Source organism: Podarcis erhardii (genome assembly GCF_964252035.2).
Source record: "Podarcis erhardii genome assembly, chromosome: 6".
NCBI lineage: Eukaryota > Metazoa > Chordata > Lepidosauria > Squamata > Lacertidae > Podarcis > Podarcis erhardii.
In genome coordinates, this window is record NC_138510.1 from 55,782,083 (window position 1) to 55,803,611 (window position 21,529).

Consider the following 21,529-nt stretch of genomic DNA (forward strand, 5'->3'; position numbering starts at 1 on the left):
CATGCATTAAGCATGGGATGCTGATGGCAAACAGTATATGGCAGCAACCATGAAAGTCACTCAGGAATTCATCATGACTTTAGTCAACAGGTGGATAGTTCTTTTACTACAAAATGCCTTGTGGAAATCTATTATGAGAAAGGAGTTAATTTCTAATCTGTACATATGGAAGACACTTTCAAGTTGTTGTTTTCTAGAAGAGTAAAATGGGTGACAGTAGGATTCAGAGGGACATTAAAAACTAATTTATTTACTAGTTAGTTAATACATTAGTTTTCATAAGGAGAAGCACTGGAATTAAATGAAACTTACAAAAGTCCATGCTGCAAGTGGTGCATGTTCTAGTTATCTCCCGCTTGGACTACTGCAACACACTCTACGTGGGGCTACCTTTGAAGGTGACCCGGAAACTACAACTAATCCAGAATGCGGCAGCTAGACTGGTGACTGGGAGTGGCTGCCGAGAACATATAACACTGATCCTGAAAGACCTACATTGGCTCCCAATGGCTGTATGTTTCCAGGCACAATTCAAAGTGTTGGTGCTGACCTTGAAAGCCCTAAACGGCCTCAGCCCAGTGTATCTGAAGGCGCGTCTCCACCCCCATCATTCTGCCCAGACACTGAGGTCCAGCACCAAGGGCCTTCTGGCAGTTCCCTCACTGTGAGAAGTGAGGTTGCAGGGAACCAGGCAGAGGGCCTTCTCAGTGGTGGCGCCCGCCCTGTGGAACGCCCTCCCATCAGATGTCAAGGAAATAAACAACTATCTGATTTTCAGAAGACATCGGAAGGCAGCCCTGTTTTGGGAAGTTTTTAATGTTTGATGTTTTATTCTGTTTTTAATCTGTTGTGAGCTGCCCAGAGTGGCTGGGGAAACCCAGCAGGAGGGTGGGGTATAAATAACAAATTATTACTATAGTAGTATTATTATTATTATTATTATTATTATTATTATTATTATTATTATTTGTTAGTGTTTGGATTGCCTGAATATTTGGTTAAATGCACTTTTATTTTATTTGGTAGCTTATGGGCTTTATTTGCCAACAAAACATGAAGAAATATTAAAACTTCTACTCCAGACTTCTTGTTTACTGAACAAAAAATGTGTTAGAAACACACACAGAGAGATTTGCAGTGTGAAGGACTGTACATGTTTCTGCAATAATCTCAACATCTCTTCCCTGTGGATGCCTCTCAGTTACACTAAGAGCAGAAAGTGTTAGCAACTCCTAAAAGAGAGAGTTATGTGAAGAAAAGGCATCTCTGGTGTTAACAAAAGAAAATGATGTGTTCTGAGGGGAGTTGGAAGCATACTCCAGCATGCACTGTGCCAGTGTTCATAGTGCTGATTTATGGCTATACTACATTTACTGTTTAGTCATAAACTAAAGATTTACTCCAACTATCTGGGCTATAACAATAGCTAGCAATTCGACAAGTGCCCTTGATCCCTGGAGATGAATAGATATTTTAGTCTCCCTCAAGAATGACAGACGCGTTAGGCATTGTTCAAAGATTCAGGGCCTCTTCTTCAAAGCCACATCACCGTGTGTGAATGTGACAGCCACAGGAAAATCCTTCATAAACTGACTTCCAAACAGCCAGCATTTTGCACACACAAGGTCCCAGGTTCATACACCAGCATCTCTGAGTAGGGCTGGGAGAGATGCTTCATAAGCGATCCTTGAGCTAGAGGGATCATTGATTAGACTCACTATAAAGCAACTTCCAAGGTTCCCACATTGTGGTGAGACCATGTATGTGTCATCGCAACAAACAGGTTTGGTGTTGACTTTATGCAAACGGGTCCAATCAAAACTCAAGGTTTTGCCAGACATGACCCCTGCCAGGTGAGAAGCAAATGAGGAAAGGCAAAGGTGAGGCAGAACAAACAACAGGAATAGTGTTAAGAAATATGACAACCTTGTGCTAAGTCTGAACAGGGAGCGTTATTTTAGGAGTTGTGGATGATAAGCTCTCAGTGGCCTTTTCAGTGGCTTCACCTAGACATTGGAATTCTCAGCCCAGAGAGACCCACTTCACTCCTTCCCTGATGGTCTTTCAGAGCAGTGTGGAGAACTTTGTTTTTTTGACTGCTTTGGCAGTAAAAGTGTCTCTCCTGTATCAGTTTCTACAGCCACAGCAGGCACTGTAACTCTCCAACAGTTTGCCTTCAACTCTGAAGATGCACTCTTCCATTGTTTCCTGAGACAGACGGATGCCAAGCAACACTGATTTTAGTGAACTTTGGCTGATGTGTTTGTAGTGATGGTTTTCATGTGATTTTATCTTTCTGGTTTTATGTTTCTTTTGTAAGTGAGTGTATTTCAGTGTTTTATATGTTCTTATTGTATTTTTAATTCCTTCTCGATTTACCTTTCTTGGGAGCCATCTGGAACTTTTTGGAAAGGCATGACATAAGTGATTTGTAGGCGGATAGGCAGACGCAGGTGGCGCTGTGGTCTAAACCACTGAGCCTCTTGGGCTTGCCAGTCAGAAGGTCGGTGGTTCGAATCCCCATGATGGGGTGAGCTCCAGTGGCTCGGTCCCAGCTCCTGCCAACCTAGCAATTCGAAAGCACACCAAAAAGTGCAAGTAGATAAACAGGTACCACTCTGGTAGGTACCATTTCCGTGCGCTGCTATGGTTTCACCAGAAATGGCTTAGTTATGCTGGCCACATGACCCAGAAAAACTGTCTGTGGACAAACGCCGGCTCCCTCGGCCAGTAAAGCGAGATGAGCACCGTAAGCCCAGAGTTGTTCACAACTGGACTTAACTGTCAGGGGTCCTTTACCCTGTACTATGCAGACCTTAACATTAACCCCTTACTCTCAAAACTCACTGGTTGCTGTGAACCATGTGATCTGACCCAACAGCTTTTTAACTGTGGGCAACTTCTCCAATTTTATATCAAAGGAACCCAATTTAGTCAGTTCCCTTAATTCTTTCCTGTAAATGCTTATGTGGCTGCTGTCCTTCATCCAGGTCTCAAAATCCTCTTTATCCCGAGGTGCTTTTGCTCTGGTAGTTGGGGCAGTTGAATTTAAAAGCAGCTCTATGCCATGTCAGATGCTGAGAACAAAAAAATCCAAATTGATTTTGTTATGATCTCAACAGGGGAGGGGAAAGTTACCAGCTGAACCACACATCAGCCATCATCACCACCCTGGAGCAGCAATTATTTTTTTAACTACATTTATATTAAATGCTATAATGCAATTAATGTAACATGTCATTTGGCCCCGAGTGCCTGCTCATCTCACTTTTGTCAACATTTTCCACTCAGGGGCTTTTCATCTCTCGAGTTTGGGGACAGAGGTGCTCATCACATCATAAAAACTGAAAACTTTATTGCATCTTCTATGACTCGGTGTCTCCTAGATCCAAACGGTCATGCCAAATGGCAAGAGCTGAAGATCAGAGACAACAAGTGTTGCTTAACAGGAACGTCATTCTCCTTATTCTGTTTCTGCCTGAAACAGAAATCCTCTGGTGCACCTGCCTTTAAAGTGCTTTGTGACTCATGGGAAAGTTGCAATGTGAAATAATCTGAAAAGCTTCATTACATGTTATATCGTTTTGTCCTATACAATCCAGACTCTCATTACAAATAGCCTGGACAAATCAAGAAAAAATATGACGTCCAGATATTATCATTTTTGTGTGATGGGCAAACATGCCAACATTATATTACGGTTCACTTCTAGTGACTGCTTCTGTAATGTCCAAGTGAAAAATGAACAAGTTACCTAAATGAAAGGGATGGATTACTTATGTAAAGGTCTTTGAAGTATCTCCAAGGAAATATGGCAGTAATCATCTTCACACTAAATTACTTCTAAAACATGACACTGACTAAAAATTAGAAGTTCAGTTGTCATACCAAGGATATTTTTGGCCTATATTATTAGGAAAATATTGTTCTTCATTAGGACTGTGGTTTGGGACTCTGGTTGGGTTGGGAAGGAGAAAACACTAATCCAGACTGAGTCCCTGAAAACTTAAATCCCATTGATTTTAGTGGACCTGATCTAAGCTTGACTCGATTTGGATCCAACCTTTGTATTTAAATGTTTTAAATACAGACAACATACCCCCCCCAAAAAAAAATAAAACATGAGGAGGAACATTTGAAGTTTGGGGTGGAGAACTTTGTAAAGCCATTGTGTCAAGATAGCTGGCGGATGTTATGGGTCTCACACCAGGACCCTGAGAAGCAGGGCTATCTGCCAGTTCCCTGAACCATATACAGCAGAGACGGCAAGCAATGGCCCCTAGTTGCAGGATTACAATTCCCATCATCACTGACCATTGACCACATTGGCTTGGGATGATAGGAGTCGGAGTCCAATGCCAGCTGCAGCATGTCAGTTACACAGCCAGTAATGAAACTAGAATGCTTTTGACATAACATAAAGTGTATCAGTTTTTTCCTCACACAACTGAATGATCTCCTCCTCTCTTCCCCCTGCACACCCTCTAAATCAGTTTGGGGTTTCCCCCAATCCTCCGGAGCAGATTTGGGGATGGCATGGGTGCAGGCAGGGGGAGGAGAGGGGCAACCTCCCCCCCCTTGCGCTACCACAAAAAATGTAGTTAAATACCACTCTGCATCTAACAAGACAAATATGAACAATGGGGTATTGTAAGGAAACAAGGATCAAATAAAATCACTGAGTAACTTGGAGGTAAATGGGAGCTACAACGAAGTGTTACAGTGTGAGGTGCTCTTGCTCAGGGTTCAAGCTGACTATGTGAGCCCACTTCCAGGATTCTGTGCCATCCATTTCTTGCCCCTTCCCACCCCCAATAGTCCCTCAGCACCCCATGGCAACTAATCATGCTGAGTCCTCACTGGGCTGCTTTAGGACGTGGTTCCCCCACTTAGGATTTGTTGTCTTTTTTGTCATTCTTCGCCTCATGGGTTCCCCTCATCCTGCTAATGTATCTCTCTTGTGCACAAGTAGTGCAGTTTGTGCTATGTAAGCATCAACACAAAGAAGGAGTGTGCTAGTCATATATAGACTAATTCTTATGTTTTAAATATTACGGCTCATATAACAGGGTCCTACCATAGCTGTTACTAAGGTACAGTTACCAATTTCTGTTCCTCAGACAGAATACTAGTTTTTTTCACTAGGTAAGTCCTATTTTCCTTTTGTTCCTCTGGGTTCCAGTTGCAACCAGTAAGACATCCAGCTTCTTTCCTGTTCTCCCGCAATGAACCTTGAAGAGAATTCCCAAGATATCCACTTGCTGTGCCTGCAATAAGCTTTCAGGACTTGTGCCTAAAAGTATGGCTCTCCTGTGTAAAACCAGGCATCTCTCGCGAGGAATTAGATCCATTCCCTAAATGCAGTCTACTTTAAGCTCTTCTGAGTGTTCCTAGGAGAACACTCATCTGGGTGGGCCAACAGCAACTGGCTCCCTTTCCATTCGAGAACAGAACACTCAGCAATAATAACTTGTTTCCCTTCCTGTGTAAGTACAGTCGAGTCAGCATGCACAGTTTGCTCATGCTCAAGCTTAAATTTTAACAGCTGTAATTCTTTATATCAAATCCCTTGACATCTTAACATTCCGAAATTTTACAACAATTTTTAAGATAGATTTTGAATTTTTTCCAGTCTTCTTCCACTGTCTCTCTCCTCTGGTCACGAATTCTGCCGGTCATCTCTGCTCATGCTCACTTCACTGGCTTGCTGCCTGGGCTTTGCAACTTGCCAGTGAACCCCAACTGAACAGCCAAATAAAACCATAAAACAGAACCATAGGTCTGCAATGCAGATATATGCTTGCATCCCAAATTGCTCATTTTCTGTTTATTTTCAATGAGCTCATGTGGAGGAGTTAAACCCATCCTGCTTGCCTCCTAATATGCAGAGCCTGTGCTCGTCATCCACAGCTCAGCTAGCAGACTCCAATTTTATGACTTGCACTTGGAAGATTCACACCTTATCTCTCTAGAAACTGTCTGTTTGGGCCTTGGCATAATAGCCTGATCTGGGATAGGGATGGGAACAGAGAGCATGTCTCTGGTGCAATCTCCTGTAGATCTGACATTAAACTACTGTGAACAAAAATGCCTGTGGAATAAAGCGCAAGTCTAATAGATGAGGAGGAAAGTATACGATTCTTTTAAAGCTATTCTTCTAAGAAAACCAGGACATGTGCAAATAGCTCCCTGTGGTGATGGTAGTTTTGCTGAAGATTTTTATATATTTTTAAAGCTGAAGTGTAGCTAACAGAACTTAAACAGAGAAGCAACAAAATCAAAGCAGACTTTTGAAAGGCAGGAAAATATGTCATCAACCTTGCTATAAAGGGCTTCACCTTGTCAAGATTTTGGCATGCACACAGTTCAGGAAACAAAGGAATCACCTGTTGCCATTCACTTTGAGAAATTTCACAACACTTTTGAAAATGTACAGACTAAGAGCATGTAATGTCACCGTTGATAGGCAGCTCATAGAAAGAGGACAGTCTCCCTCTTGGCTTTGCCATGAATTCCAAACACTAGTAACGCTAGTGATTGATACATTCTCCAAATTTAAAAATAATAATAATTCACATTTTGTCCTGTCTGACAATAAAACAAAATGATTTTAAAAAAAAAAGAAGTACTGTATGTGCTGGGCTGCCAGTTTTAAACAACTTTGGGTTGAATGTAATTGGATGGAAAATCTTACTTTAAAACAAAATTGTGTGGCTAGCAGAAGACAAGTTAGTTAAACATTTTTACAGATAAACAGAACTTAGTCAGCTATTGGCCTAAACGTGTCTCTGGCTTAATATGATTATTTTCACGTTTTCCTTTGACTGGAATTATAAGATATCACCTTGGGAGGAAGTATGCAAATTTAGAGCTGTTATCCTTTTATTTATTATCTCTTGGGCACGGGAGTAGCATATTTCTAGCATGAGAAAGAAAGTCTTGGGCTAACATACCTGTGTTGTTAATATATCATGATATTTGAAAGAGGTTGGAGCAACATCCTCAGACCCTATTATTGCCACAGTAAAGTTTAGGCTTGGATAAGAAGAAATCAGCACTACCATGGCAGTAGGACGATGCTCTATTTAGAGCCACCTTGTCCCCATGATTGAGGGGGCCGAAGCCAGAACTGTGTGATGTCAGCATGCTACATCAGTGTTTTCCTTTCTAATAAGTTTTTTGCATTTCCCCCATACCCTATAAAGGTTTTTCTTATTTATGTGGTTTGAGAAACTTATATATTTGGCCTTCCCATACCACAGGCACACATGCCACCCAAATTTTAGGTCATGCCTTTCCAAATCCAATAGGTAACTGTTCTTTAGTAAAACCCATTCTTTCAACCAACTTAAGCATGATGCATCAAAATATAATTGTAAGTCGGGAGGGGGGAAGCCACCTCTCTCTTTAGTGTCAATCGTGATTTTATGTTTTATCCTGGGTTTTCTCCCCTGCCAAATAGACTTAGATAGATCTTTTTGCCATTCATTAAAATTTTGGATGTCATTAACTCTAGGTACTGTCTGAAATAGGAATAGCATCTTTGGGAGTGTATTCGTTTTTATGACCAAATTTCCCCCCAGCAACGACAATTGCATTCTACTCCAAATTTGCAGATTTTTATTTTTATTTTATTTCTTTCCAAATTACATCATTATCATTAAAGATGTTATGATTATTCACCATTAACCATATCCCCAGGTACTTCACTTTCTTTTCACTCTTCATACCACTAACTCTTTCTAAATCTTTCATGAGTTGACCATCCATGTTTTTGACTATCATTGTTTTTTGTTTGTTCAGTTTAAAACCTGCCAAATTACCAAACCCCATTATTTCTTCCAATACCACTGGTACACTTTCTAGTGGGTTTTCCACAGTCAAGACTACGTCATTGGCATATGCTTTTAACTTATAATTTTGCTGGCCCACTCTTATTCCCTTACTTTATCATTATTCTTTAACTTTTGTGCCAATACTTCCAAAATCAAAATAAACAATAATGGAGTCAGTGGGCACCCTTGTCTGGTTCCTTTCATGATTCTGCACCCTTCAGATATAGTGTTATTTACAATAATATTTGCCTGTTGTTCTGTGTATATTGCTTCTATACCCTTTAAAAATGCTTCCCCCAGATTCATTTCCCCAAGACTCTTTTCCTAAATTGCCAAGAGATGTTGTCAAATGCTTTCTCCATGTCCAGAAAGATCAATACTGCCTGTTTTTTGTTATGTACTTCTAGATATTCTATTATGTTTATTATATTTCTAACATTATCATTTAACTGTCTATCGGAAAGAAAGCTTGCTTGGTCCTTGTGTATTAAATCACTCATAACCTTAAGTCTGTTCACTAATATTGCTGCGAATAGTTTATAGTCACACAGTTTAATAGTGAAATCAGACGAAAGGTTTTGGGCTTTGTTATGTCATTATCTTGTTTGGGTATCAAAGTGATATATGTCTCTTTCCAGGTTTCTGGTGCTTGTCCTGTTTCCAACACTTTGTTCATATATCTTTTAGGGGGGAGGCTAGTTCATCCTGGATTTTTTTTTTATAGTAGCCCACCTAGAGGCCATTTGGTCCTGGGGCTTTCCCAGATTTTCCCAGATTTATCACCTGTTGGATTTCCATCACTGAAACTGGCATATTTAGTAGCTCTACACTTTCTCTCAAAATTTTACCTATTTTACTTTCCTCTATTAGTTTCCTTCTCTTTTCTATACAAATCTGTATAGAACTTCACAAATTCTTGTCTTATTTCCTTTAGGCTATTTATATGTAATCCATCCTTTATCAGTTTGTTAATTACTCTTCGTCTACTCTCTTTTTTAAGTTGCCAAGCCAGCAACTTCCCTGGTTTATTTGCAAATTCAAAGTTTATTTGTTATATAACCTTAATTTCCTCTCTATTTCTTGGTTTACAAGCATTGAGTATTGTATCTGTAATGACTATCTCTTGTAGTATATCTTGATTTTACTTTTAAAACCAATTCTTTCTTTTTCTTTATTAATTCGTTAGATATTTCCAGTTTCTTACCTTCCCTTACTTTCCTCTGATATGCACTTTGCTGAATAAAATAGCCTCTTAGAACTGCCTTGCGTGCATCCCACTCTGATTAAGTTTTCAGAGTGTCACTTGCATTAATACTAATCAGTTCGCACTAGCAATCTTTTTGGGAGAACAAACCCTGATCTGCTGAAAAACGTTGAATCTAAATGTTGAGAAATTGAGAAAAGGAAGTCAGTGTTTACACTTGTGCAGTCATATGGAAGCCACAAGAGAACTGGACTTTAAAAATAAGTCTGCACACATAGGAAGTTGTCAATCTGTCAGCCACAGATGACATTTTGAACCACATTCTGGGCTGTCATAAAAAAAAAAAATCTGTTATTCTAAATAGGGTTTACCAAGTGGAGGGAGGAAACTATCCATTAAAGTGGATTTTCAGGACAAACACGAGATTATACAAAGGATCATCTTGCTACAATCCTTAACTGCTCCCCATGTATCATGTACAAGACTGGTTCCTCTTCACAGCAATATGAGTTCAAGTTACACAGCTGAATTCCAGTGTAGAGAATCAAGCTTCATGTGTGCTGAGTTTACTGTCAGCAATAAAATTATACATAAAGCATCAAAATTATGTTCCATCTCATGCTTCCCCAACAAACCTGCCTGCTAAATTCCAGTCCCAGAATCTTAACTGTTGATGAGGATGCTGGTGCATGAAGCATAAAGAACACAGCTTGAATTTGAGATGCCACAATGAGCTTGCAGGGCTGGCTGGCAGGTACAAAAACCTTGTTTTGACTTTAAAACTGAACAAATCTGATATGGAAGTCACTGATGGAGAATAAATAGGGAAGAAACGGATTTCAAATTGCATCTTTGGAAAGCATGAGTTGATGCAAGGCAGAAGGGGGAAATGCAAAAGGCCATTGTTAGATTTATATAAGAAGAGATTGCTGTTAACAGACACTGCTTATAGCTGTGTTAAAGATGTGGTATGCAATAGAAATACAAATTTAGAAATGTGCAAAGGAAACTCAGCCAATATAAACAAATCAAAACATAAGCAAAGATAAAGGGAACACATCTTGGGGCTTTAAAATTTTAATTCACTTGTATTAAATGTATGGTTATTTAGAGTCATAAAATCTCTCAATGGTATTAACTAGAGGTGTGCATTTACTTCATTTGTGCCCCAATTTATGAGGAAAATCACACGGATCTAATGGAAGGTCCTCGCATTTCTGACTCATATCAAGCAGTTAACAAAAGGAAGCTCAAGTCAGATGAGCTTCTGGGTGGCTCTATGGCCTCTCAGCTGTGCGTGTGTGTGGTTTTTAAAAGAAATACCTCTGCCCCTAAGAAACAAAACTGTCACTGGAGTTTTGACAGAGTTCAAGAGCGGTATGGATAGAGAGGTAGGATGACCTCTCATTTTGACAGCGATTTGGAGCTGGGGGAGAGATATTGTTTTACACATGGATTTTTGTCTTCTCCAGGTAAGTCAATGAAGATATCTCCGTTGTATCCACAGAAATAAATTGGTGGGGGATAAGCTCCACTCCACCAATGACCCTTGAGGTAACAGGATTCTTGCTGGGCATGTGAATGACATTTTTCCCACCCCTGTCTATCCTAGGATTTTATACTATTTTCTTCACTACCCTCTTCCCTGATACAAGTGAATGGAGAACTCTTTCCCAGGGAGATGCTGTATCCCTATAATTTCATGGGTAGGCAAGGAAATGTCCACTGCTACCAACAATGCTTGCAGTAACAGGGTTCTTTGTTGGAGGGGTGGCATTTTCCCCACACCAGTCTTTCCTGGGTATCTATTCTCTTTTTTCCACCACCACATCTAACCCCTCTATGTTTCCTATAGTATCCATCCCAAATTGTTATAGTCTGCCATTGAGGGAGAACCACTGTAGGTAGTATTCTGAAATTTGCCATGCCTCATACCCTCAGATCATGCTTGGAAATTGCATCCAAGCTGCAGAAAATGAAAAGTAATATTCATTTATTTGTTTCAAGAAATCCCACAAATGCCCTGCATGAAATTCCCTGGATGTATCTTCCCACAATGTTGCAGGTTTAATCTTCTCTGAAGGAGCTGCTATGCCTGCAAATTTCACCCATTTCTGTCGGGGGAGAAGTACAGCTATTTTTAGGTTTTGCACTATAGTAAATTGGGAAAGGGGGGAAGGACAGAGCTTCACAAATTTAATTTGGTCCCAATTTATACTGAGTTGAATTAGAAAGACACAGAGCAGCTCCAAAATAGTCTGGGCTGCTTTCCAAAACCAAAGATACAAAAAGAAGCTGAATATTGTGGCTGGTGCACACTCCTAATATCAACTGTCTTTCCTCCATGCAGCAGAAATTGCCTAAATGCAACCCAATCTCACTCTGTTACTTCTAGAATTAACCTAGTAACCTACAGATTGAAACACTTCATTTTGCTATTACTCTCTGCTGCTCAAGTTTCAATCCTCACAACAAAGTTGATAAATCAGATTAAAGCATTAGGAGAACACAAAAGATGCTATTTCCAGGGCTGTTACCTGCAACCACCTCTTCAAAAAGCCATCTCAGGCCATATTCTAAAAGGAGAAATGGAGGAATCCATGTATGTGGTAAGTTAAATGTTGGTAAAATAAACTCAGTTTCCTTGTCAAGCATCTTTCTGGAAGGCATAACACCCAGCCCAAATTTCAGAGCAGTTGACAGTTTTAATGAAACAAACTTACAGGGCAACCCTTTCCATCTTCCCATATATGCCAACTATAAATAAATTAGGCCTGGCACTGCACAGTGTAAAAAGGGTATCACATACCCCAGGAGGTTAGTAGCACATTTTCTACCTAGGGGGCACACACTAACGTATAAAATAGTGTTTGAAAGCCTCCGTCTTAGTGTGAACTGTACTGCACAGTGGTATATAGCTCTGTAGGGCACCACTCACAAAAAGGGTGAAGATCAGTAAGAGGAGACAACAATAACAATTAGGATCAAGAAACTTACTAGTCTATCTGTCAGACATGCTACATTCAATTGCAGCATCTTTCTCAAACTGAAGTCAGACGTAGTCAACAAAATCAGACAAATACCTATTTTACATTTCAGATAAGTGTAAACCAACAGCAGAAGTCCAAAAGGTCTACTCAGTCCACTATCCTGTCTCTACTGGTGTATAGGTATCACTTTTACCTTCCTTGCCTCCCACCCCCCAAGCAATTCCATTTCTCTCCAAAATGAACTGACCACCCGTAACAAGAAAATGGAGAAAATCAGGTACATGGGGGCTTCTTCAACCATCACTGTGCCATACCATAGCTGTATGTGTGATGCTCACTATGCAACATTTGCATCCATTAATTTGCATCCAGTAACAGAAAAAATGACAGAAATGACAGAAAAAAGAGCTACAGACTTGGACGTGGTATGTGCACATTTGAAGCAGCCTAGAATTATGTATGCATAGAAGCTTTGCATCTTGTGGGGCTGGCAAGCCTATTATGAAAAAGGTAAAACCTAATATCAAAACATGAAAGTATCCATTTTCATTGTGGGAAAAGCTGCTGCTCTGTGTGATGAAATATGAATTACAAATATATTAGAATGCAGTTTGTAAATGTCGTATTTTCGGTTTATTTTTTTAATGTTCCAAACCGTGTGTGTGTGTGTGTGTGTGTGTGTAATTTTACAATGTTTTATGCATATATATATATATATACATACTCTCCTGAACCAGGATGGGGAATAAATGGAGAGAAGTTGCTAAGCACAGCAGTAATTAGATGCTTTTTGTATAGAGGGGAGAGGTTGTCCCTTGGACACTTCTGTCAATCTGCATTTAGCAAACACAGCAACCTACTCAGTTCAAGCCCATGAGTGCTCAAGTTTTGCATTGAATTGACCTTAGCTGTCAGCATAGGCTGTCCTCTTCAATATCCGCAGCTCAGCTTGGAACATTATGTGAACATGTGCAGGGAGGGGAAGATGTAAAAAAGTAAAGGCACAGTGAGCAAGCAAACCCACAGCCTCAATTAAAAAATTAAACAGGTGTCCAGAGATTGTCAGCCTAAAGATGGAGCATCCACGTTTAATTAAAGGGATAAGTTTAGCAGAAAATGCCACTCTAGCAACTGTCAGAATGCATGATTAATTTGCTATAAAATACCCAGGACCGTCTAACAGAAGCAGACAGCTGGGGACCATGTATTTACAGCAGAGCTTGTTACTTCAAGCCACTGCCAATGACCCTGGGCTTAGTGTCAGAAATGTTAAAAAGCAAAACAAAAACAAAAAGCCCTCACATCTGGTCTTCTGAACTCCTTGCTTTGTTGGTCTGGAACCTTATTATAGTATCACCTTACGATGGCAGAAAGGAAGAAGTTCAGCACTTTGCCATAATGAACAGCAGTCACATTCTCCCAAGTTAGGACTCAAACTCTGCCAAGAGTGTAAGGTATGACAAATTCCTCCATTGCCTTGCTGACAATTTCATTTCCCAGAAGGTGGAAGAACCAACAAGGGGGTCATCTGTCTTGGACCTGGTCCTCACCAATAAGGAGGAAGTGATTGATGAAGTGGAAGTGCTTGGAGACTTGGGAGGAAGTGATCATGTTCTCCCAGGTTTCAGGATACAGAGGGAAGGGAAAACTGAGTGTAGTCAGACACACATTCTGGACTTTAAGAAGGCCAATTTCGAAAAGCTACTGGGTGTGATCCTATGGTCAGAATTACTCGATGAGAAAGTAGCCCAAGAAGGATGGGAGTTTCTAAAAGGAGAAATGCAGACAAAAAGAAAAGTAGGAGGCATCTAAGGAAACCGGTGTGGCTGAAAGTTAAGAAGGGCATATATAAGAAATGGAAGAAAGGGGAAGTTACAAAGGAGGAGTATACACGAGTAGCTAACAGTTGCAGGGGGAAAGTCAGGCTGGCTAAAGCTCAGAATTGGTATTCTTGTCTACCAGTTAAGATGCTAGACTAAAGACTTGAACACTGGTCAGTATCCAGCTAAATAGGTATGCTGGTGCAAGGACTTTTGGCTGCACAAAGGAACTTCCCCTTCCATTCCTCTCCCTGCCCACGCCCCATGGCCTCTGGAATCACCAACCTTCCAGAGCAGGTTTGGTGGGGACACAGGGGGCACACAGGCAGGGAAGAGGGAGGGAAAGTGCCATTGTGAAAATTGAAATCCTTGTACTAGAGGACCTAGTTAGTTGGATACCACCCTCTGTCTATAAATTCCAACTAGACATTACTTAATGTTAACAGATTTTGGTGGGGACCCCTCCTAAACCCTAGAAATTAATAAATTGTAGGATTTTGATTATTTGGGGTATTAAAGGGAAGCTTGGAAGTCAGTGGACAAATACAGGCTCAGTTTTCTTTCTAAGCCAGGGCCTCACCTGGATACAGGCATTAACATGACAAAAGGTGTTATTGGCCCATTTAAGTGGAATCCTGGGCCTTTGCAGACAGAAGTTGCCAAGGTGATGAGGTGTGTGTTTGCTGTTACAGTGCTTTTCAGCAAGGTGTGCTGGGAAGAAGAAGGGAAAGAATGAAGACTGGGATTGATCTTGGGCAGGCAAGCCGAAGACTGGCTAGGAGAGATGCCTTTGATTCCAGGGATGCACTGCTGTGGGGGACAAGTTCATCTTGGAATTGCCATGCTATAAGATCTGGACTCCCTCCACGCAGACTGAAGGTGTAAATAGGTGAATAAAACACATTTCTTAAAGCTATGGCAGTGTCAGCTGTGACTCCGTTCTCCAAAAGAACACAGACCCTGGGTGAATGCCTGGAACCCCATGAACTCTGCCTCACTTGGAGGTGGTGCCCAAGTCCCCCCCCCCCCCATTATCAAACACAGCTACAGAAGGCAATGGTTTTGAGTGGAGGAATGGAGGGACTGTTTAACCCCTTTGTTCACTTCCCCCCTTAAAAATTCCCCAGCATCTTTTCTGCTATGGAGAGAAAAACATGAGTGTGCATGCAATTTTGAGTGTGAAAACACCCAGAGATTAAAGGGTCAAGCCCCTGCCCCAATCCACTCACAACCTTCTGAGGCTACTTTTTATTCATTTATTTTTTAAAGTAAGGGGAAAGATACACAACAGGATGTCATGTCTAATTTGTTGCCAAGTATTTACTTCCATTTCACAAAATACCATTTACAATGGTTACTGCAATGGGTTCCTATCTTTTGCATAAACTATTGCTAATGCAAAATAGAATGATTATGAGCTACCCACCAACATGTAGATATTCTTATGGAAGCACTTAACATGTCCCATTAGATCTAACGGAGCATTAGCTTTTTCCCATTTGTACTTCAGTGCCATTACATAGACACAGAAAGTAATAATCATTTGTCAGACCCTCGACTTTACAGATAGCTTCATTTCCATAGAGGTGAAAGTTTAATAGTCCACTCCAGTGTTCTTACTTTTAAGAATTTGATGCAATCAGTGTGAATCATGCTTTTTTATATAACTTTTTTGGGGGGTTTTTTGTTATTTTCAAGATGGCCTCTGAGCAACCAATCTGCCAGGGTTTTCATTCTCATCAGTCCAATACACAATTAGGGGCAATATGAAGTGCTTCTCTGCAACTCACCATTCTGGAATAAGTACAGACAAGTCCTGTTTAATTATCTACAATGGCAAGATCTGCTTTGTGAAAAACTAACATTCAATGTGCTTATTCTCCTTTACCATCAAAAGTATTCCAGCCTGTTAGCTTGTTAGACCTTGGAGGCAAAACACTTGAGGGCTACCTGAACAAAGTACAGGACTTGAAGGAAAAACTAGATGCAGTAAGAACGGTTCTATGAATGGCATAATTACCTCTGATTGTGCTAATGGCTTGGTGCATCAACCAAGTCCAAAAACTAAGATTCTGGTGAACCACTTGTGGGTGGTAATAAAACTGCAGAAGGTGTATGTGTGTTTAACAAGAACAATCTTAACAAGAACAAATACAATTGGCAAGTATTTCATCTTTCTCTCCACTTGAAGAAAATGGCCTTTTTACCTTTTGGTAATGAAAAAATAACTCTCTCTCCCTTGGAAATATGCCATGCTTTCAGCTGTATTATGTTCATTATAAGATTGCTTCCTTTCTCCCTGTTTTTGGATTTGGCTGATTTTGGGGGGAAAGTATTTGTGCAAATCCCAAAACAGGGCAATGCAGGGAAGAGGTTGGTGATCCCTGATTTATTCCACTGCAACAATAACAAAGTCTTCTTATCTTTTCTCTTAAAAACAAAACCAACCCCTTTTTTGAAGTTGCTAGCACTGCCAGTGGCTTCAGTAGTGTGGCACCACTGCTCTGGCTACCACTATGATATTTCCTTCCTTTCCAGTGACTGGAATAGAAGAATGTTGGCAGCTGTCAGGGGCTCAGGAGCAGAGGCACAGGGAGGAGAGGGAATGGAGAGCGAAGGGGAAGAATCTGAGGGCAGCATGGGAGAAGATGACAGTGGCCCGAGAGATTCCATGAGCCTTTCCAGTGAATCAGAAGATTCCCAGAGGGGGGCGCCGATGGCCAGGGCAAGGGGGGTTCCAGGGGGGACGCACCAGAAGCAAGGGGCCAGCGGGGACTCGCAGAGCAGCGGCTGGAGATCAGGACCAGCTTCCCCACCAGAGCGTAGTGGGGGGGAAGAATCCCAGGTATCAGGGCCAGCGTCTCCTTCAGGAGGGAGAGAAGATGAGTTAGGGCTGACCACGCCTCCATCGGAGAGCGAGGGAACGGTCAGGAGGAAGGTTGCTGGCCCGGGGCGCGCGCGCCAAGTTCAAATGTACAGACACGCGGCACAGCAGGTAGCCCGGAGGGGGAACCAGGTCCTAAAGCCCGCCGGAGGGTGGGGGATGACTCAGGGGACTCAGCATCAGAAGAGTCCAGAAAGGGCGAGACCCCAGCGGACAGGCGGACCCAGAGGAGAAAGGAGCAAAGGAAGAGGTGGAGCAAGGCTAGAGTCTTAAACTGGTGTCTAGGGGGAGGAGATTCAGACGGAGCTTCGGCGGTCTAGAGTTTAAGACGTAGAGCTGCGCGCCACAGCTTTGAAATAGAAGCTGAACTTCAATAAAGACTTTTGCATATAACAACGACCTGGCGTTGGTCCTTTGTGAGCTGGGACCTTGGGCAGCCCTGACAGCAGCTATGCTGCTAGAACCCAGAAGCTATTAAAAACATGGTTTCTTTTAAGGTTAAAGAAGGTAGGAATCCCCTGTGTCATATTATAAGTCCCCTCCACAAACTGCAGCTTCCTAAACTGAAGCAGCTGCTATCATTTCTATAGCTCATTATGCTGTCTTAAAGTTCTCCAAAAACATCACTTGAAATGTCCATTATCAACTAAAAGTTAAGACTTTAACTTATCCAGGGAAGAGGAATCATTTACCTGAACTTTATATTTTATGGATCTATGCTTGGAACAATTTTGCATTTTCTGCAGATCAGCCACTTTAGAAATATACAGTACTTGCGACGAGCTTGTGGGCATACAGGGTTTACATGTGTGCAGTTTGTACATGTGCTGGGACCATGCAACAAGTCTAGTTAGTACAGGAGGAGACTGCTGTCAACATCCTGCTCCCTTGCATGCATGATGACTTTGAGAAGACTATTATGTTAGAGAAAGCTGCCTTCCTAGAACATACAGTTTCTTTATTTTGAAACTGGAAATACAATAAACACGGGGGCGGGGGGAGAGAATGTGATGTGGCCAGTATTCAGAATGTAGACAATACAAGTACAAACTTGTTCTCTGCAATGGTGCTCAGTGGATAGCCTTGGACAAATCAGTTTCAATTTGCAGAACTTATCTCTCAGGAATGATACAGTGCAAAAATGGCATGCTAACCTCCTTGGAGGAAGGGCAAGATACAGATGTAGGAAATCACGTAAGGATTACAGGACCCAGAGCTGGCATTTCCCAGAGCTGGTATTTTGACCCAGCAGTTTTCTCTACTTGCAGTTCTTTGTGTGGCGTCTTTCTGCCAGGACATAAACAATAAGTGGGGAGGGGGGGTACCTGCTGTATTAAAGCCCCAAATTTTAACAAGGAAGACAACTCCATCTGTCATAGGGAAAGCCAGCAGCCTGATATACTGACAAAGTGTCACCTGCCAGGAAGGTTTTTATTTTTACATTAAATATTGCTTTAAGGAAAGAGAACATTCTGGGAGATAAAGGCAGCTGGAAGAATGAATAGCTGAGATATACAGATAATAATTCTCTTTTCTGCATTTGTCTCTCATTCTGCTAGTTGAATGAATAAAATCTGCTTATAAACAGACTACTGATCCCTTTCAGAAGAACAAAGCAACTATCGACACTTAAAAAGATGCAAACTTCAAAAAAAAAAAGTTATTAACTTCACTAAGAGCAAGATTTAGAATGGACAGATGCTTCACTCCCAGTTTAGTACTCAAACCCCTTAAGATTTAAAAGTAAACATTTTGGGTTGGATTCTGACTTTTCCTCTGCTGGAATGGAAGGAGCCCTTCTGTTTGTGGAAGGAAAAGGGGAAGGTGGTGGTCACTGATTGCCACATTCTCCTGCAGCCCCTAAACCCTTCAAAATCTGCTCTTTAGGGTTGGAAAACCTTCCAAAAAGCACTGGGGTGGTGTTGGGGGCTGCAGGGAAAAGATGAAATTGGAAAAAATGCATCCTGCTCTTCCACCAGCAGGATTGTCTTAAGCAAAACTCAGGATAGTACCACTGGAAGAAATAAACTATGGATTCAGCCCAGTATTCTTATTCTGGTTTCCCCTTCTCATGCACTTACAGAATTCAGCAGTCCTGAAGATCGAAGCTGATATGACTCAAGTTTGCTCATGATTCAAGCCTGGTCAGTGATATACAATGTTTATAACCAAAACTTATAACTAAAATACCTCACTAGAGAACTATAAGAGAGGTGAAATTGATGCAAACTTTTTACAGGAGGAGGAGGAGGAGTTTGGATTTGATATCCCGCCTTATCACTACCCAAAGGAGTCTCAAAGCGGCTAACATTCTCCTTTCCCTTTCTCCCCCACAACAAACACTCTGTGAGGTGAGTGGGGCTGAGAGACTTCAAAGAAGTGTGACTGGCCCAAGGTCACCCAGCAGCTGCATGTGGAGGAGCAGAGACGCAAACCCAGTTCACCAGATTACGAGTCTACCGCTCTTAACCGCTACACCACACTGGCTCTCAGAAATGTAGTATGTAGTACTTTTAATTTTAGAGCATCACAATTCTATAGAAACTCACAAAATGAAAAGCAAATCCCTTCAACTCCAAGTAGACCCCTACTTCCAGGGGCGACTTAACCATTAACTACTGTACCCCATTGCAAAGTGCCAGCTGTTGAAGAATTAGATATTTCCTCGCTTCCTTAAGTGTCTTGCCCACATGAAACAGAAGAGGGGAAAAGATGGGGTTTGGAGTACTGTTGGCTGTGAAAAGGTGTGGGAGGTGAATTCTTCTCTGGCTCATATTAAAAGCTGAACTGGGGAAGAATGTGGATGTACAAATGCTTGGCTCTTCATTGAGTCAAGCATTACAATCTGCCTAAAACTCATGCTTCCAAACCCAGAAGTACATGCTTGGTAGCATTCCCTAGGTGTGAGATGTTGGTCTCCCATATTTCATCACCAAATTTTATATCTTTGGGAATACTATTGTTATCTTTCATCAGTTTGCTCTAGGTCTACTGCCCCACTAATAATGAGTGAGTCACTCTTTGAGATCCTTGTTAATGGGAAGCTGGGAGTTCTAGTAGATACCATTTGTCCATGCTGCTTTTTAAATTCTGCTCTGTTCATCTTTATACTTCAGTCAAAACAAACATTTAAAAATGAATATTTATCACAAATGAAAACCTTTCCCTCAAAGGCTTTCACATCTGTAGAATACATTCTGTTTTCAGATAGATACATAGATAGATGATAGAGATATAGGATAGATATAGATTTCTCCCCTCTCCTTACATCAAGCCCTTGGTTCTGTCAGGATTGTTTTTATGTTAGTATAAGTCAGTCACTCTCCATGTGTCTATAAATATGATATATGCCTGCTGTGAGACAGGCAGAGCCAGTGCCACTTTGCCGTTCTTCAAAATATAAGCTGGCACAAAAATACAAGGCATTCAACACACACACAATGACAGGCAGCCCTGGCTGCTTCTCCAAACAAACACCAGAAATGACAATAGCTGAAGAAAGGCAGGGGGAGATAAATGTCTAATGACTTCAAGAAATTGAGTCTCTTCTTCTCATCTTTGAGGATGTAAAAGCAGGAGATATTTACTTGGCAGAAACAACCCTGTACTTCCCAGCTGCTCAAAGAAATCAACATCTGTGCAGTGGGTCAGGCATTGTGAATTGGTAGCTGAGATTATTAAAAACCAGCCACACAGAGAAGAGAAGGGAGGGAGAGCTGGCTTATTTACAGGCATTCCACAGTGTAATAACTGATTCCCTTGAAGGCATTAATACAATTAGTCCCATCACACCGCTCAGAGAAAGGGATCTGGCTGCTGTAGGAAACAGAGGAAGAGGCTGAGATGCAAGGGACAAATGTTCCATTTTTGTCCTCAGACGTTGTCTTTGACCTTGGCCAAGTTAACTCTTCTTGTATGTATTTCTAAGAAATAGGGAAAGAAAATCAGAAAAAATTCTCTACAATATCCCTTTAAATATACGAATCAGCCATGATACCCTCTCTTTGCAGCCCACTGGATAGCCCTTGACCGAAAGCCTTCTGAAGACAAAAATTGTTCCTGTTTCTTGAGTATCTTCTTCCATAACAGCTCATAACAGCTCCATTGATTAAAAAAAATTTAAAAATAAACACGTTTTCTATTATCGAGAAAAAAACACTTAATGGTACTATGACAGATTACAGTATTTATAGGAAACAAGTCAAAGTACATAACTTTAAATATTTTCAAATATTTTATCTTGCTTAAAAAAAACTTGAAAAAAATACAAATACCATAAAAGAGCAAACTAAAATATATCACAAAGATAGTTAATAAACAATCTAACAAAAAAACAAAAACAAAGATAGTTATAAGAGCAAGGATAATGAAAATACAACATGAGAATAGGGTTAGAACAACAGCAACAACAAAAGTTCCATATTTTTATACTCTGAAAGGTAACAAGCATTTTTAAACATGCATTGTTTCTGCTATCTTCCATTCTTTCTGAAGGAGCATCTCCACCCCCATCATTCTACCCGGACACTGAGGTCCAGCGATGAGGGCCTTCTGGCAGTTCCCTCACTGCGACAAGCCAAGTTACAGGGAACCAGGCAGAGGGCCTTCTCGGTAGTGGCGCCCTCCCTGTGGAACGCCCTCCCACCAGATGTCAAAGAGAACAACTACTACCAGACTTTTAGAAGACATCTGAAGGCAGCCCTGTTTAGGGAAGCTTTTCATGTTTGATGCATTACTGTATTTTAATATTTTGTTGGAAGCTGCCCAGAGTGGCTGGGGAAGCCCAGCCAGATGGG

At 41.2% G+C, this 21,529-nt stretch overlaps 1 protein-coding gene across 1 annotated transcript in view; it reads right to left on the reverse strand.

The window, feature by feature from the left end:
* BEND5 (BEN domain containing 5) overlaps positions 1–21,529 on the reverse strand; it is a 721,515-nt gene that overhangs the window by 213,006 nt on the left and 486,980 nt on the right. The window lies entirely within an intron of this gene.